Genomic DNA, 19,419 nt, shown 5'->3' on the forward strand with positions numbered 1-19,419 from the left:
CTATGTTACTTAATTAAAATACTCTAGAAAGGTTAAGATATTTTAGAACGTTATAATCTCTGATCGTTATAATAGTTAGCGCTGCTGGATTCCGCATCGTTGGTTCCAGGTTTGATTCCTGGAGAAGGCTTAGATGTTTGTAAGCGTATATTGTTCTGTCAAGCAATAGGGGCAATGAAAATACTGGTGAGACGAAGGTCCTCTCAAAAGGTTTGGTGGTAGGGGAAGATTGGTGAAGACCCTGATTTCCGTCACTCCGAGCTGTTCTCCATAAAAATTGGGAGGGAACTTCGCTATTGTTCAGGAGATAAGACTAGTCGCCTCATACAGTGCATTAACAACATTCTAAGTGATGACACAGCTATATGGTCTATAGATATTGGCAATACCCGATAAATATATTAAGCATCCAACCTTTTGAAACAACAGCAAAATGTTCTAGAACGGGATTAAGAACATTTAAAGTACCATTTTACGTTTTAGGAATATATGTATATATATTCCATGCGTTTCATATTTAAAATTGAGGAGTTATATTTGCTTTTAGCTTTGTATTATTTTTTATTTCTTTACTTTCATTTGAGCGTCTATACAGAATACTTTTAGCGTAATGTATTTTTTTGTTCAGAATTAGACTGCACTGTTACCTTAAATTGTTCTTGATTCCGATTATGTTCTTCGGTTTCAGGCTAAACAGTTTTGAGCTACATTCATTATCTAGCAACATACTATCTGTAAAATAGTGCCTCGTTAAAGAGGAATAATTTTGTTATTTACTTGGAGAGTAAATCTCAGTAGTGAGTAGCGGATCTCAAGCCAGAATGATGTTAATTTAATCTGCATGTGCTCTGGAATTACAGTAGATAAATATTTCAATTAATTGATTCCAGCTAATTTACATGATTGATCCCCTTTTCTGCTAAGGAGGTGCAATAAGCAAATATTTGTATTAATCGATACTGAAACAGCTTTGGCATTGTTAATTGCTTAGTCAAAAGTGATAAATTTCGTCATCTCACATTATGCAGATTCCTAGAACTCATCAGAATGAGAATTGAGTCCAAATTCCTCTGACGGAGGGATCTCAGTTGCATATTGTATTGTTATACTAACTTCACTAAATTTAAAGGCTTAATGGTTATTTAAATTTAGTGTGACTTTGTGTTAACCATTATTTGACTCAATATTCTCTATTGTTTGAATACTAGAGATATGGAAATTATTAGACATCTATACTTCTATAGGTTCATTGCGCGAAAAAAGAAAATAGTGATATAATAGGTCATAAAGATATTTTGAGCATATTGCTAATTTCTATATGACGACAATAAATTTATATTGTTTATTAGAATTTTAGCACTAGTGGTTTATAATGTCAAATACTCGCTCTCAGGTCTACTGCTGATAACCAAATACCTGAAATATATTAGTTAGTTATTACTATTATTAGTTAGTTAGAAATATACTCTTAGTTTTGTTAATTAATATAAATTTTGTTCGCATCAGAACATCACAAAATAGACAGTATATGTTCGTTTCATGAGAACAAGAAATTGTTAATCATATACAGCTATCTGAGAAAAGAAAAGATACAACAAGATAAAGTATTCGATAAATGCTAAGAATAAATAAAGCGAAATCAATATTTTGGTTACAATAAAATTACACTACTGACATTAAAATTGCCACCCTTCGAGAGAAACCAAATAGCAAAATCATACTTAATTTACAAAAGTACTATAACAGAAAGATGAAAGAATTAAAATTGCAGGTAATTGTGAAGTAGAGAATATGCAGAAATTATTACGCCGAATATCGGCCTGTGGTAAAAATAGCATTTGTAATACGGCAGGGTATACTGTCGCACAAACTTCGGTTGGTAGCTATAGGTATCATAAATCGATGTGCCTTCAGCTCTTTAACGGCAATTAATTTGTCATTCTGCCTGACAAGTGATATCGTACCTGTCACGGTGCAACTACTAACCAAACGTTTTCTGTTGGTGACAGATCTGGAAAATGCGCTGGCCAAGGCAGGAGTCAAACACACTGCCTACTGAAGAAAGGCAGAGCAACGTGGGTAGCATGCAATATCGAACTTTTGTTTTCAAAGCCTGGGCAACTGAGACTCCGAAAACTTGGCTTAGGCATAGACACTAAGTAATCTGTAACTAAACAGTGTCCGTCAAAGAGCCAGATACGCAGGCTAGAGGTAAATGAGATTTGTACCCAATGGTATCTCATACCATCAATCCAATTCCTGGGCTGTTGTGAGGAGGAAGAAAGTAAACTCCCAATGTTCATTTTTTCTATGCGACCACTCGTGGATACATCATTATCATGTAAGCAAACGCCGGACTTGTCTCAAAACGATGACGTTACGCTGTTGATACATCCGATGTACGTCGTTAAAGACTATTGTAGACTCTGATTCTTGTGCTGTAACGGTAAGAAAAGCCGAGACATTGGCCGCTTTACTGACAATGCGTGGCGTTTCAAATGTCGTCTCACTGTACCTGCGGATACTAAGTGCCATGCAGTAGACCCAGATTTCCGGTTCTGCAAATGCTATATTGCTATATTACCCCGGTACGGATAAGATGTCTATCGTCTAGAACGTTGTTGAACGGGGAACACTGAGATTCTGTACGTCACTTTATAGGGTCCTCCTGTAATCATCGATTGAAAATTCGCATGGTAATTTATTCTGCCATTGGATCTTTGTCACAGAAGGCATAACGCTACTGCCAGAACGAAACCCAAGTAGTAAATTAGATTTTTGAATGAAAATTGTCATTTGAATCTTCCTTTTTATACTGTTTTGAGGTGTTATTGCTCTTGCCTGTAATTTTCGTATGGGCAGAATGGCAATCATTTGCACATCCTAACATGTTCTACCTAAGTAAATTTAATGTTTATTGTGCGCTTCGTTCATTGTGTATCACATTTAAAAGCCGCAAGTACATATTCAATAGAATTATGAAACTGATTGAATTGAATGGCTAGTGAAATATTCGGTTTTCACTATTATTTATATGATAGTTAATTGCTTTCAAGAATGATTTAAAAGAAAAACCTTCCATATAACAGCCATGAGAAATATTTACCACTTAGGTAAGAAATATACAATTTTATACTTATAATTTAGATCAGAGACAGAATAATCTCCTCAAATCTTGTTTTGAAACATTGCATTATCTTTTTCCTTGAATACTTAAAACATTTACAGCTCATAATAAAAGATTAAAAGTTTAAGCATTTAATTTATGCGATAACATCATGTAATACTCTACTGACCGTGAATAGTGCGTAGAGACTGGTATGCTTTTATAACCTAAACTCACGAGCTCTAGAAAGATTGTAGAGGAGTTATCCTCAGGTCTTTAACATCAGGCACACAAAGTCAGAAGAAGGGTATAAATAGCTCTTTTATTCGATCACAACGAATTGGCAGTCGACCCCGCTTGGGTTTACGTAAGCCAGCACTTCAGGCTTAACTTAAAACAAGTAATGTTGAGCTTAAAATAAAATGTAATTTAGACTAGCCTAACGCCTCACAGAATAAAATAAACGCGCAGGAAGCCTGTTGGTCGTAGGAGCCGGCGGGGTAAGCCTAATGGCTAGAAGCACTCACCGCTAAAGAATTAAATCGCTGTTAAGTCACGGTAACAACGGTGGCTTCAAGCAGGCAGAACATGCTCTAAAAACCAACTTGCGAAACCGTCACTTAAATAGCACGTCTTTCTCACTTAATCTAAATAAAAGCACGCTATCTACTTTACAGTCTGGCATGAAAAGCCTGGGCAAAAGGACAGTGAAAGGAAAGTAGCTTTAACTAAAAATTAACTGTGAGTCAAAATAAAATAAATACTCACGAGTGTAACAATAGGAAGGAAGTATTCAGTCGATCCGATATGTGCTATGCGTAGATCGTGGAAGGATATGTAAATCATTAGCAACGCATCAAATATGGAAATCGTGCTCTCCAGTAACGCTCGTATAATCAGTGTAAGAAGAGAAAGCAAAGAATCGTTGCAAAGCATTCGAATGTTTCCCTTTCTTGCGCGCAGATGGCTTACATCATACTTTATTGAAATATTCACAAGCCGTTCAACAGGTTTTCTGCTCTAATAAATAGACATAGTGATATTTAAGTGAAAGTAAGGGTTCAAGAAAATGACAATCCACCGACAGAAAGGACTTTTAACAACCATACAAGAACACAAACATGAGGAGTATAACGCCGCAAGAACTTGAGACCTTTAATTTTCTTAAAGAATTTATTATGCTACAACTTTAATATTATTTACACGGAGTTTCGGCTGAATTCGGAATCTAAGTGCTTTTTTATAAAGAACAAGACGCTTTGCTTCACAGTGAATAGATCATCCATGGGAGAGCAGTGGACTAAATTGTAACGTTCTTTTATAGTAGCAGTAGCGTAAGTATTCTCTAATATGATGATTTATCGGCGGAATGCGATTTCATTCCAGAACTACGATTAACGCGCTTAGTAATGGAACGATGGGTGGAAATGTAAAGCGAGCAAGAATTTTACTGCAGCACTGTCATGGTCTTTTCAGAGGATGATATGATTAGAATTTGGCTAACTTTCAAAAGACCCTTGCAAAACAAACTGTTATGGATGCATAATGCGAAGCTCTGGTAAAGATTTGGTATTAATTTGAGAATTGTTAACGAATTGAGGAATTTTAAAATGAGATTATAGTTCTCCTCATTATAGTACTACTTTTCTCTTTACACTGGTCTCTCTAAATTTTGAGTCGAGGCTTTTTGAGCTGACAGATACGAGATAGATCTAACCCCAATCTTTAAACTCTGAACGGTAGATTTCGAGAGATTTTAAGCGTGGTTCGTCAACTTCTTTTCTGTTCGATGGTGTGTTATACTGATCGGAATACCAATTAGAAACATTCATGAGATTCCATTAGAAAACTTAAAAATATGCGCAAATTGGTAATAGAATTCCAACGTATTTCAATTTTATCGGGATGTGTTATGAACTCCAGATGAGATTTTCGTGTCATTGTATCTAAACATATAAGAATGGAAATACATTTTCTCTTCTAAAGCCTTTTTTGGGGGGGGGGCAGAGAAGAGTCTAAAAACTCCATTGCAGCAGGAAAAGATTTAGTGTCACAAAGGTCGAGATCAGTAATTCTGGACAGGAGATCTGGACCAATAATTTACAGGAAAGACATTTTCTCTCTAAGCTACAGCACATCATGCAACTAATCAGCAACTCTGCTTCAAAACGTAGGGTGTATTTCTACACCAACAAGACTTTGCACATGGATTTCAATGAGACCACCAGTGGCAGAGTAGTAAAGTCGCTGAACAGTGGTAGTTTGACCCGGATTCGATTTCAGCCGTACAAGCTGGCTGCATGAGCATTTTCGCGGATTTTCCCAAGTGTAGGGTAGAGACAAGCCAGTTTTCGTTAAAAATTCCTCCACAAAAGTATCCCTTTACTTATGCAGATGGCCTTCGTGTGATTTTCGATTGTCAGATAAAATAAACCTAACCACGAGTTTTGATGTACTCTGATATACGAAAAGACTTTTGAAAGGCTCGAATTATTTTGGCCACTTCCGATTGTACAACACAAGTATCTGTGATTGTACTGATGGTTGCCTGTGATTGCAGTGATAGTCAAAAACAGAAATGTAAATGTTATGACATTGTCGGGCAAATCTGGCTTCGATCTGCAGCACCAGGATGGTTGAATTCGCGTCTGGTGATTTCGCAACGATATTTGAAGGTGTCTTTGCATTATTGGTCTTCACACATGTCTGGCAACTTTGTGCTATGGTATGGGATGCCATAGTATTCCTGCCGCACTCGTGACTTGTTACACTTGTTTGATAGACTGAACAGCTAGCTATTTTACAATTCTGAGGTGCTGGGGGTCAGTCGTTTTAGCAAAGATGTTAGTCGGCGCAATAATTGGATATACCATCTTTCTATACGTAGCAGCATTTATTTTTCAACAATGATGCCCATATATTAAACCATGGTTAAATACTGATTTTTATTCTAACGTTTCATCGAAATACGAATGAGTATTTTTATGAATTGTTTAATACAAGATAAAGAGAGTATACTCATAATATTAAGTACTTACTAAGTATACATGTAATTTAAAGTGCTATACTATTATCTACTGAGTATAAGATTAAATGCTGATTTTTATTCTAACGTTTCATCGAAATACAAATGAGCACTTTTATGAATTGTTTAAAACAAGATAAGGAGAGTATACTTATAATATTAAGTACTTACTAAGTATACATGTAATTTAAAGTACTATACTATTATCTACTGAGTATAAGATTAAATGCTGATTTTTCTTCTAACGTTTCATCGAAATACAAATGAGCACATTTATGAATTGTTTAAAACAAGATAAAGAGAGTATACTTATAATATTAAGTACTTACTAAGTATACATGTAACTTTAAGTACTTTACTGTTATCTGCTCAGTATAGTTCAGATAAGATCGGCTCACAGAATTCGATATTGTTTGAATTTCCGTTTAGTTTATATTACTGTTTATTAAAATAAACACTGTTTAGTATATTAAGAAAATTCAATTCTGAATGCTTTGCTAATAATAAACCATAAGGCCCACCAGCGGCCGAGCGATTCTGTGATTGATTTTAATTCAAAATGTAGATTTCAAAGAATTGCTTCTCGAATAATATTTACTTTAAAGTAACTGAAATCGACTTATCATAATATTTTATTTGAGAATGTATGCCTTCTGTATTTTGCTTCTAGTAATTATAAAGCCTTTATTGCCAAACAGAAACACATACTTCGTATAAGAAAAGGCCAGAGTTCAAAATATAACCAAAAAGAAAACAAAAATTAAGTACATAAAGTATAGGAATGGAGAAGATAATTGTAATGCAACATAATATAATGCTGTTTTCTTATGAATCACAGATTCACGGTTCCAATTCGTTTGATCAGGGATTCTCAAAAAAGGGGGGGCACATAGAATTTACTGTGATCTCATATGCATTTTAAAATCTCATTTTTAAATAGATAATAAATAAATTAATTTTATCTGAGTCGCTGAACACTGGTAGTTCGGTCCGCTGAACACTAGTAGTTCGGTCCGAGGTAAGTCGCTGAACACTGGTAGTTCGGTCCGAGGTTCGAATCCCGCGAACGGGCTGGCTGCATGGGCGTTTTCATAGTTTTCCCCATGTGTAACGTGTATACGAGCCAGTTTTCCTTAGGCAGTTCTCTGCGAAGGCATCCCTCCCCTTAGGCAGATAGCCCTCGAGGCTTTACCATAATCACACACACACAATAAAATAACAAAATCAATGTATTACATATCGTATTTTTTTCAGGGTAAATTTTAGTTCTTGAAATATAAAAATTAGTTGCGCACTTTAAATTTTTCGCTCAAAAATGTTATGTTTCTCAAATGTCCAACTTTTCTTTAACATAAATTCTAATTTATATTATCATGCATTAGAGGTGTGGTGGTGGTGTATTCAATTATGGCAAAGCACACTAGGGCTATCTGCCTAAGGGGAGGGATGCCTTTCGTGGAGGACTTTCTAAGGGAAACTGGCTCGTATACACGTTACACATGGGGAAAACCACGAAAACGCCCATGCAGCCAGCCCGTTCGCGGGATTCGAACCTCGGACCGAACTACCAGTGTTCAGCGACTTTACCGCTCGGCCGCTGGTGGGCCCTCATGCATTAGAGGAAGCTTAATAACTGTTGCAAAATAATTTAACAAAATTTATCCAAATGCGATGTTTAAACAAAAGCTTTAATGCAAGTCCTCGTCATTGAATTTCATTTCGAATATGGATGTCTACTCCCTGAATATTACGTGATATTGGAAAAACAAAATAATCTGCATACGAAATATTAATTTATATTTAATTTAGACATACAACAAAAAATGTACAAATACTTTAATTCTGTTAATAAACTCTTTATGTGATTATTGTATGTAATTATTAGAAACAAGAACTTTTCCACATTACCATGGCATGCATTTTAAAAATTGTTGCATGATGTTAAAAGATTATATGTTAGGTACTTCTTAAATAGACTTTGTTTCAAAACAATTTCTGCAACGCTTCTTTGTGAGCAGTAGAAAAATTTGATTTTATTCCTTCTTTATCTAATAAATAAGGAAGTATGTTAGAAAATAAGCAAATGAGTGAATTCCATTATTTGCCTTCAATTTTCTTTTCATTTAGATTTTGCCTTGCTTTAGATTTTGTACATTCACTGTGGAACTCAACTAAATTAACCATTTGTTTTCTCAAGAAAATTAGGTTCTAATTTTAGAATGTAAATTGTCTCAGAAAGGAATAAAGTTTATTACTAGGTTCGATTGAAGTTTGAAATTCTTTTTTATCAGTGTTTTTTTATTTCTCAAGCTAGCTTCTAGCTGCTTAGTTAGACAACTCCTGATTGCATAATGTGCAAATAAGAATTCCGAACAAAGAATTAGTAAGATTTTGAGTTATTCTTGCGGAAATTTCTAATTAGACTAAAATAATCAAGAATATTTTCTTCTTCTAACTTAATAAAGTTAGCATTCCAGTGATTGATTTTAATTCAAAATGTAGATTTCAAAGAATTGCTTCTAGAATAATATTTACTTTAAAGTAACTGAAATCGACTTATCATAATATTTTATTTGAGAATGTATGCCTTCTGTATTTTGCTTCTAGTAATTATAAAGCCTTTATTGCCAAACAGAAACACATACTTCGTATAAGAAAAGGCCAGAGTTCAAAATATAACCAAAAAGAAAACAAAAATTAAGTACATAAAGTATAGGAATGGAGAAGATAATTGTAATGCAACATAATATAATGCTGTTTTCTTATGAATCACAGATTCACGGTTCCAATTCGTTTGATCAGGGATTCTCAAAAAAGGGGGGGCACATAGAATTTACTGTGATCTCATATGCATTTTAAAATCTCATTTTTTAAATAGATAATAAATAAATTAATTGTATCTGTATTTTCAATTTCTTACAATAAGCGTCTTATAAAATCACTCAAGGCCAATAACATTATGTATCTCTTATGATACACATATGTTACAAAACACGTCGCAAATGTTTAAAAAAACTTTTATTTTATATGTGTTTGCTATCTTTTTAAAGGTGTTTCGTTGTTATTTAATAAATAATTTGGGGAAAGATTTATTCGATTTATCAGTAATAAATTTTTAAGTCAATAATTTAGGTTTACTAGATATATTAACAATATAATTTTAAGCGAGTAAATACTTGGTAGAAATACTTACTGAGTTTATTAATAACAACTGGAGCTTTTGAAAATTATTTCTTTTTCAGTGTGGATGTTCGAAATAAAAGATCGTGAATATTTCATTTACTAATAAAGGTGTGAAATCGAAAATAAATGAGGGTCTCTAAATCAACTGCATTAGAAGACCATCCCATCAAAGCACTGTATCATCATATTATTAAATTAGGCATCTGAGAAATCTTGCCTCATTGTACCAGGACAATAACTTTAGACTCTTACGTTAGAAGCTGAGTTTGATCTTGATAACAGCAACAGTTTACGCATATTGGGAGCTGAGTTTGATCTTGGTAACAGCAACAGTTTACGTATAAGTTTTGCACTTCGATAGCAAATTGTTTAAAAAATTAAAATAATCGCTTCCAGGTATTAAGCAGCAAATATAAAAATCAAGTAATATTAATGCTATCAAATGTCTAATTGTATTATTGAAGTTCCAGTTTAAATGTTTTCTCTGATATTTTCCGTAATTAGACACTATTAGCATATTTTGAAATTTCAGTATTTTAACATGCATGCTGACGGTATAAGCTTCTGATATTATATATACCGTGTTTCCTCATGTGTATGTTTCTCCCCAGCTTTTAGCGCAACATTTTAAAAATTAAAAAAATATTCGCATAATTTTCTCTTTTCTCAATGATTTGACGCCTAAAGAGTACTAGAGACAGCAATAAGAACGGACGAGACTGAAGTTACCGGAAAGGAGAAATGAAGATATCGTATTACAAATATTGCAATGTTAATATTACTATGTAACTGTATTATGTAATACTGCTCTGTATTAAAATGTAAGTTTCTTTAAACGAAATAATGGTTGTGCTAGTTATCTGTAGTTTATCCATAACTTCTTTTCATTTACGTTCTTACTGTAACCAAGTTGTTCAGAAACTAATTTATTCGCACAATTTCTCCCTCTCGAATTTCGGAAGATAAAATTAGTAGAAAAGAGTGGACAAATATGCGAGGAAACACGATATTTAAACATACCTCTATTCCGACCCAAGCAACTCTAATTAAGCAATACTAGCTGAATATTAAATATTGGACAGTCTCGATTATGTGGCTAATATTACTTATTTAACATTAAAAGTAAGTACATGTAAATTAATTTCAGTCTTATCATTGAAGTTTGATGATTTTTTGGATCAACATTTTTGCACGTGTTAAAGAGGTTTTAACTTCGATTAGAATATTTCATTCTGAAATATGTACATTATGTAAGAACAGTAACTCATTATTGGAAATGTTATACCTTTACTAAATGTAATCGGAGAGGAGTTTCATTTAGATAAAGTATGTTGTTCAAACTCGGTTTTAAACCCTAAAATCCTAATAAATTAGTGAAGAAGTAGTTAAAATACCTGAATTTGAATATGAACCTCATTTCAACTATGCGCCAGATGTATGAGAGGGCATTTTATAACTTAATTACATGGTAATATTTCTAAACTAGTTGAGTTCAGGAGACGCTTTTGAATATAATTGAAATTTGTAATTACGCTTTTGCGTTCTTCAGTATTTTGCTCATACTGCCTTTTCTAATACTCAAAATTAGCTGATTGTGGCAAAGAATATAAAAGCTAATTGCGTAAAGGAAAGGACGCTGTCGCTGAAGAATTTCTTAGGGAAAATAGCTCGTATTCACACTATATTTCTCCCGCCTTCTTGGCATACCTTCGGGGTGAGGTGTTCTACACGCTGGGCGCGTATTCCAGAGGTCCGCGGTTCGATTCCCGGCGAAGGCGTTTGCTCATTTTTCAGGTCTCTTTCTTCGAAATAAACCTAATGTCTATACAAGTGGCGCCCAAACTAAAAGTTGGTGGATGATGATTCTCCACACACAGGGTTTGGCGATTGCGTGCCCTAAAAACCCCAGTGACCCTTTAAAAGGGGAATATATAAGGTATTTCTCCCTCCTTCTTGGCATGAGTTCGTGGTGGGGTGGTCTGCACGCTGGGCGCGTATTCCAGAGGTACGCGGTTCGATTCTCGGAGAAGGCGATTACTCATTTTTCAAGTCTTTTGCTTCGAAATAAACCTAATGTTTCTACAACCCCTCTTCGAATGTCAAAAAATAATATGCAAAAGAATGCATCTTCGGACATAAAAAGGTGCACTGCAAAAAACAACGTTAATCTCTCCTCACATATCTATGCGAGAAACAGAAAATGGGTAAAGAAAGTAGTTCATTGATTTATATTTGTCACAAGGCTTTCTTTGAAGGTATCCCCGTAAATCCAGCGTTCTTTAAAATTATTACGTTATGTGATCATTAAAATGGGGAAAAAACTACTGGCACACTAAATACCTGCTTATCTTTTATTCCGATAACCAGTAAAATTGTGTCACAAGTGGGCGATTCGGCAAATTATAGTTGAATAGTAAGCTTCTTGGACTCATCATTCTTTTACATTATCACATCCTTTAGAACGAAGCACAGAAAAAAGTGGGAAAAGAAGTAACAAAACTTACGACAATCGAACGAGGACCCTATCAGCTTTCAGGACATGATTATTCTTCGCTCCCTGTCAGGCGGATAACATTGCCATACTGACAGTAAAGGAGACGTTGACGGGCTTCCTCTCCTCTTTATAACACACTAAATATTTCCCTTATTTAATTGTCTGATGGTCTAGCTCATATCCTCCTATTAGTAAATTACATTGCTTTTGATGAAATAATTTGATAGCTCTATTTCACATGATTGTACCGTACATTTGTCTCTGTTATGAGCATTTATTCTAGGTTGTCAGATAAAGTTGACGTCTATATCATCAGTTCTTTATGCATTTAAAGCTAAATGAAGATCGGCATTGTAGTTAAGGGAATGAAATTGACTGCACAATAGAGTGGAATGCGAAACAAAATCAAACAAACCCGAATCAAAAAACAAATTTTCGAAACACTGCGAATTATTTATCTTCATTAATTTTTAATCATATACTTAAATTTATTTAAATTCTGCTAAGTAATTTTTTTTCGCTGCGGATTCTATTTAAAATAATTATTTATCAAGGGTGTTTCAGAGAGCCAGCGCGACTAAATATCTCTTATATGACTGCCCGTAGACCTATATTTCCATTTCAAAAAATGAATCAGATAGGTATACTTTAAGGCTTCTGCGAGTTTGGTCACGTGAGACAATTTAGTGAAACTTCATATACTCTAAATCTTTATGTGGATTCGTAGAGGAAAAAAAGGAGCAATAAGTCAACTTTTCGTAGACGAAGTAATTAAAAAAGGGCCTTCTTAAGTAATATTCTGGTGTACCGTGTATTAGTAATTATAAAGAATGCTATTCATGCAGTTTTTTTTGAATGCACATTTACAAAATTCTTTTTAAGTCGGAAAAATATGAATTCAGAAGCACTCTTTTCAAACTTTAATCAATGGAAATAATAAAATAGTTTTATCTAACACCTTATTAAAGGTATTTATCTAATACAAGCTTACGTAAATTAAAATTGCTACACCGTGTAGGAAAGCAGTTCGTAGAATCATATTCATTTTACAAATACACTATCAGACGAGGATGAAATGATTAAATCTTCAGAAATTTTCTAGTATAGAGTGTGCAGAAATCAGTATCCCGAGCATATGCATTTGGAAAAAATAGCAGCTGTCATATAGCTGGGTACGGAGTCGAACAGACTTTGGATGAGAAATACGGACATTGCAAACCATGCGGCTTAAAATCTGTATCAGAGTTCATTTGCTGCTATACTGGTGGATGTTGTCAAGATAGTCTCTGTGCAATCAACTACCATACGTTTTCAGTTAGTGAGAGTTCTGCAGAACTCACTAGCCGATGCAGCAGTCGGGTAATTTGTGTATTGAGGAAACATGGGATAGCTTGGGAAGCATGCGGTCTCACATTATCTTGTTGAAAGATGCATGCCGATGCATTGGAGAACGTGGATATATGGCATAACCACGGACATTAACACCTGAGTTCTGTTACGGTGGCTAGTCTGGATATGCTATGAAATATACATATATCGGAAAACATACCGCCAATTCAGGTGTTAAGCCGATGTAAAGATGAAGAACGAAAGCTTCTGGCATTCGTTTCCATCATTGCTTCCTCTCATAGACTCGGTCATTGTAAGCAAAAGCAAAATTCATCAGAAAAGACATCACACCAATTGAGGCATTCGTGTATATCTTCGAATGCACCACAGTAGGCGCTGATTCATGTGCTGCAATGTTTAAGAAAGCTAAAACATTGGTCGCCTTGCTGACAATTCCTGACGTTGCAAATGTCACCTAACCGTGCATGAGAATACTAGATACTTTGCAAAACATCTAGTTTCCGGGCCCAGATTATGTGATATGGCTGTACGATCTCTAAGAGTGATGGGGATGATATGTCTGTTATCTTAGACATTGTTGACGTTTGGCAATGAGATCCCGTAGATTTCTCTGTTGACATCACATACCAAAACATACCAAGACTCAAAATAGAAGAAATTAACCTTCAGAGCTAGACGTTAAACAGAAGGGTTCCAAAGATGTTCCTTTTAAAGGTGTTGTTATCACATTATATTACTAATTATTTAGGTTACAATTTGTGTAATACTGGATTGTTTCAGTTTTGCATTTTATTTTTAAATAATTGCTTGCTTCACTGGCATTGTGTTCGCAACACTATAGAGCTATTAGGTTTTTTCTAAGACAGAAACGTTAAAAATCAGCAATGCCCTCACGATAATTCGAACTTCGAATCCTTCAATTGCTAGTCGGACGTGCTACCATTTGCATAAAGGCACACACTGTGAAACGTGAAACTGCCGTATAGCATATGGACATTAATTAAGAGGTGATACAAATAAGAAATGTGAATTATAAACATGCAACAAATTTAAGGCAGAAAAGGGGTATTCACCAAATTAAAATAGTCTTAGGAGCTATTATAAATAAAATATTTGTTTCCAAAACTATAATATTGCTCTAACACTGCTATTGGAGCAGAAGAGTTTCTTTTATTGATGTAAAGAAAATTACGAATACATATTATCGGCAATAAGAATATATTTATTCATTTAAATTAAATACCAACAACATAATTTAAATTGAACTATTAACAGAATTTTATTAAAAATGTACTTTGTACACGTGTACTTTGTACACGAAATCAGTTTTACTTCTTGTATAAAATCAGTTTTACTTCAGCTATAGTTTTGAGTCTCTGTGGTTCTGAGTTTTCTCTTAGAATTCCTAGCTACAGTTACTATACTTCAAAAAGTGTATCAAGTCAATATTTTATTTTTTTCCTGGTTCTTGGTATATAAAATCTTAAAGAATTTCAGAAATATTAAAGTCTGGTTCGGAGGGGGAAAATTCGCAGTGTTCGGGTTGTTTTTCGTTTTATTAGTTATTTTTAACTCAGCTTCGAAATGCGTCTGGGGTCATTGCTATGTCGATAATAACAGCTACTACTAACCAAACGAATGTGCTGTCATGAATAAGGATCAGGTGATATATATTTTTTTTATCCTGTTTTCCATCAATTTCGTGCAGTTCTTCTACTTAATTAGCAGTAAAATATATTTATAGATTGTGCATCTCAGAAATATTTCCTAGCAAATTCAGTCAATCTTAAATAAAATCCCTTGCAAATAGTATAAATAGCTTCTGTCACTTTTTAGAAAGTGAACAGTAAAACCCTTTACGATATTGAAGTTGACAGTGTTGCAATTAAGTAAATCAGTCAGATAAAAGTGAATCTTTTATGTATCTCGGTTTTTATATTGTTGGGCTCAGAGTTACGGACGAGGGTAATTGCAGTGAGGATGATTAGTTCCAAAGCATGAGAAAAATAACTTTGTTATAATACGTTTTAACAGTAAGATAATATTTTAATTTTAATTTTAATTAGTCCCAAAGGCCTTCTTTTAAGCTGGTAGTTTTCCCTTGCATAATTTCTAAATTTATAGGTTTCATACTTCACTTATGAATTGATGACACGCAAAGTTATATAACGGAAAAAAGTAAAACTTAACCTTCTATTAAATTAAAATCAAAACTTTTAAAAACGTATAAAGTATTTTGATAAAAAATTTCTTAGAAACAATGCTTGGAAGGGGGAATGCTTTAGTTAATTTTTGGTTTCCAAACTAAATCTTCTTTCTAACAACTGTTTTCATCGAGAAAACATGTTACAGACAAGCTCTAAAATTTACCTTTAAAGTCTGAGTTGGCTTCTTGCTTCACCTCAAATGTATTTGTTTCTCTAAACTATGTTTTATACATAGTTTTATGATAGTGTCCATAAAAGTCTTTACGTTGCCTTCATTTTTGCAACTGCTGGTCGAAGACACGTACTACTTTCAGTTTCAAAAACGCTTTAAGTAGCACAACGATTCACGTTTTGTTGTTTTTAAATTTTATAAAAATTACGAATTCTTACTTTTTATACGGTTCTCCGGTTCCTCTACTTATATTTAGAAGCATTTTATACCCAGTATAACAAATAAAACACAAAATGTTTGGCTTCCGAACCACAAATATTGTTCGAGATATTTAATTTCAAAATTTGGGATATTTGATGTCATTTACAACTTGTCTTGAGATACCGGTTAATAAATAAATTAAACGGATTTAACGTTGATTTTTCTGACATACTTGCCATTTACTGATATTCTTTTGTTATTTACTAGTGAGTAATATTCGTTAATTTTTTATGTTGGAAGAATTTTCACTCAAGTAATTTATATATGTTTCAAAATGCTAAAAATACGCAATTAATATTTCCTTGAAAATTTTATTACTTTCGAATGTTAAAATAATAAAGAAATTAAATAAATTAGAAATAATTTTCATTCTTAATATATGCAAATAATATCAGGCGTTAGTTATGGGCTAATATTGAAGGCTGCCATCTTTTCTAGAACAAGAGTTTTACAACATTCTATGAATGAGATCTTTTTTAGGGGGAGGGAGTTATTGATCAATACCTTTCACCATAATTTGCACGAAAAGGCTTCCCAATTATTCTATTAAGGTCAGAAACCATTTTCTAAACTACTGTTTTATTTTTGCTTGAGTACCAATGCAGACATTCGCTCTTCATTTTGTGTAGAGCCCCTGAATATGTTAATCCAACTTTAAAAGAGAATATCTCGATTAATTTATGTCGTTCGGGAATTCCCCCCCTTTTTTTTGGCAGTTTACTTTTATGAGGACTATAAATTTTAATTTCTTAATACGAATATAGGAGCCGGAGAATCGTATAAAAATTTAATTTCGTAATTTTTAGAAAACTGCATTTTGTAAATTTAAAAATGCCAGTTCATAAATATTTAAGTTATTTCAAACATTTTTATCGTTGGAAACCTATGTCAACGACCAACATTGCACAAATTAGCTGAAACTTGATTTTGAGTAAAGGCTTTTGCAGACACAGTGTATACAGGATGATTAAAAATCTCCGGCGTAAATGTAAAGGACTGAAATAAGCATATTTTGTAAAGCAAAGTGTGAGCAGAAATAACGAGTTACGGTAGTACAGTAGGCCGCTGTTGAACATTAGGTAAAAGCATTCTGATGACGTAAATCGGCATTTCTTGTTCGATTTTAACAACACAAATGTGGAGCTAAGCGTCATACATTTTATGTATGGAGCTGCAGATAAAATGGATCAGATATTTAAGAGAGGTACAGAGAACAATTTCCAAGTACCTCCTTTGAGCAGATGTTCCATTTCCATCCCAGTCCTCGTATATAATATGCATGTTGGCGAGCTCGATGTGAGTGTAGCGATGCATGTCGCTCGAAATTCTCGCGGTGAATGATTATTTGCGCAAGCAGAAAAGTTTTATCTACCCCTCAACAGCGCACTGTGCCACCTCAACACACCATATTCGCACATGCATTCTAGTTTCGATCGCCATCTACCTATATATACATTTTTGCCATATATTTTTGAATTACCCTGTATTTACACACACGCATCTATCTATCTAGCGATCGTTCTTTCTATTTTTATTACTCTCTCTCTCTCTGTATGTATATATATGCATGTACAGGGTGCCCACTAAAGTCCGGTACCACCCGTTTAACTGCCGAACGGCTGTAACTGTATTCATAAAACTGGTGTCTAGGTATAGTCAAATGGTTATGCGCTACTTGATGAGATACTTACAGCGCCACCTGATGAAGAACGGCGGAGTTAGCCTCCCTATCTCGAAAACGATCCGCAATAGAAATTAAAAGTGAAACACAAAGTTGTAGAGCATCACCGATTTAGTACGAATAGATACCTTGTGAATATGAATGCTAAAAACAGAACGCTGAAAACGCCTATTTGTCTCTTCGCGATTCCCTAAACTGACGTCACTAAACTTGATCGAAAGGAGAAAAGATTAACTTTCGGATGAAAAACATGCTCGTATCGTGCCACAGTGATATCGCTTGTAATTGAGTATTCGAGAGGTCTATGGTTCAAACCCCGCGGGGTGCATCCTTGTACTGATTGTCTTTACAAACAGAGTATACAACATACAGATCGTGCACAATCGTGTCGCAAAACGCATCAACTCAACGTAACTTGAGCTTATTGTGAGAATTTGTGCATTTTGCAAATAGTGTATGAAGCGGAGTTATTGGAGGTGCTAAAGCAACAGTAAAGAAAAATGTTTGTCAATTCCTAGCTAGACCTTTAATAGGTCAATAATCTTTTATCTAATAAATATTATGGAGTTATTTAGATGCTAAGGTATAAAGAATGGCGTAACTAATATGCTAATTCTTGTTGCCTTAGCAATTCCAATATCGTTATGTGGCGTGTTATTTTATCTATAAGTAAATATAATCAAAGCATAATCTTCTCTGAATGTAGGAGCTTCTAAGCTAAAAATTCAGGAACAATCAAAGCTGCACGTTTCTTATTCAAAATTAAAGGGCCCTGAGTTTATCAGTTAAAGTTTTAAAGTCTGTATTAACTTCTGGAACATTTTCAGAGTTCTAGTAAAGCAACGCTGTGACCGTGATATCATTTATTTTTAAAATGATTTACATAATGATATCGCGATTAGGCTTGTTTTGGGTAATTGATATTATGTCGAAAGATACAAGGGCTACTTCGCTTTAGGAGAGATGCCTTCGTGAGGAGTAGGGAAAAATAGCTGATATTCGTATACACAAAATCCTCTTTCTGGTAGCCCATTCTCTAGGAATTGCCAGTGTTAGGGAACTTACTCGCTCCATGTCTGTAAGACAAGATCTTGATTAAGATAGTCATTTGCGAAACGGAGATCCCGGATTAAAATTAAAAAGTAAATAAATAAATTTTAATTTAGCCTGGGAGAAAACTTTGCTATTTATTATAAAATAAATTAAGAGTAATGTAAATTGCAGTGAATATAATGTGTTGAAAATTAGCCAAATCTAAACATTTATATTAATAAAAAAATCTGATTATTTTTTAACTATTTATAAGCTTTTAATGCGGTTTTTCCTAGAAATAAACGTTTTTAAAAATTTCTAAGAAAATCAGATGTCATGATTATTCGTAATTAGCTACTTGCTCCAATAAAAATATTCTCATTAATTTAGATATAAACTTACGTTTTTCAGTGTAGCCGCATTTTAATTCCCATATTTATTAACAAGTTTATATGTTCAAGTCTGGATTTTAAAGCTTATGGAAAATTGAAGATAATGATTAACTTGATATGGAAGATGTTTCATTTTAATTTTAAGATTTCTCTGCAAGTGTATTAGCTTTATTTAACTTTTCTTCTCTATAATTCGTTCTCTAGCTAATAAAATACAATAAATAGCTCTCTAGCAATAGTAAATCTCTAGTTAATAAAATACAACAATTTTTAACTAACACCTTCTTTCGTTTATTTAAAATATTAAATTTCTTACGTATGTGTCATCTAATTATTTTAAATGACTTACTAGATACAAGAAAGATATATTACGCAAATAAATCTCAGTAACTTTTAGTACAACTGGCTATTTTAGCAAAAACTTTTAAAGCAGTTAATAAACTTTTCGGCCATAAAGTTATTACTGAAAACCTCAACTCAACAGTGAGCAAACCCGTATTAGTTACCATACTGTTC

At 33.8% G+C, this 19,419-nt stretch overlaps 1 protein-coding gene and 1 long non-coding RNA gene across 3 annotated transcripts in view; one reads left to right on the plus strand and one right to left on the minus strand.

Annotated features, from left to right (window-relative positions):
- LOC146993377 (uncharacterized) overlaps window positions 1-11,922 on the minus strand; it is a 73,479-nt gene extending 61,557 nt beyond the window's left edge. Inside the window, exon 1 of the long non-coding RNA XR_015038448.1 lies at window positions 11,819-11,922. This is a non-coding gene — a long non-coding RNA (uncharacterized LOC146993377). The remainder of the gene's footprint in view (window positions 1-11,818) is intronic.
- Window positions 1-19,419, plus strand: part of LOC118181027 (delta-sarcoglycan-like) — a 392,038-nt gene that overhangs the window by 145,161 nt on the left and 227,458 nt on the right. The window lies entirely within an intron of this gene.

The sequence above is a fragment of the Stegodyphus dumicola genome, chromosome X1 (assembly GCF_044657685.1).
Source record: "Stegodyphus dumicola isolate Sdum_Otavi_A_Nest chromosome X1, ASM4465768v1".
Lineage (NCBI taxonomy): Eukaryota > Metazoa > Arthropoda > Arachnida > Araneae > Eresidae > Stegodyphus > Stegodyphus dumicola.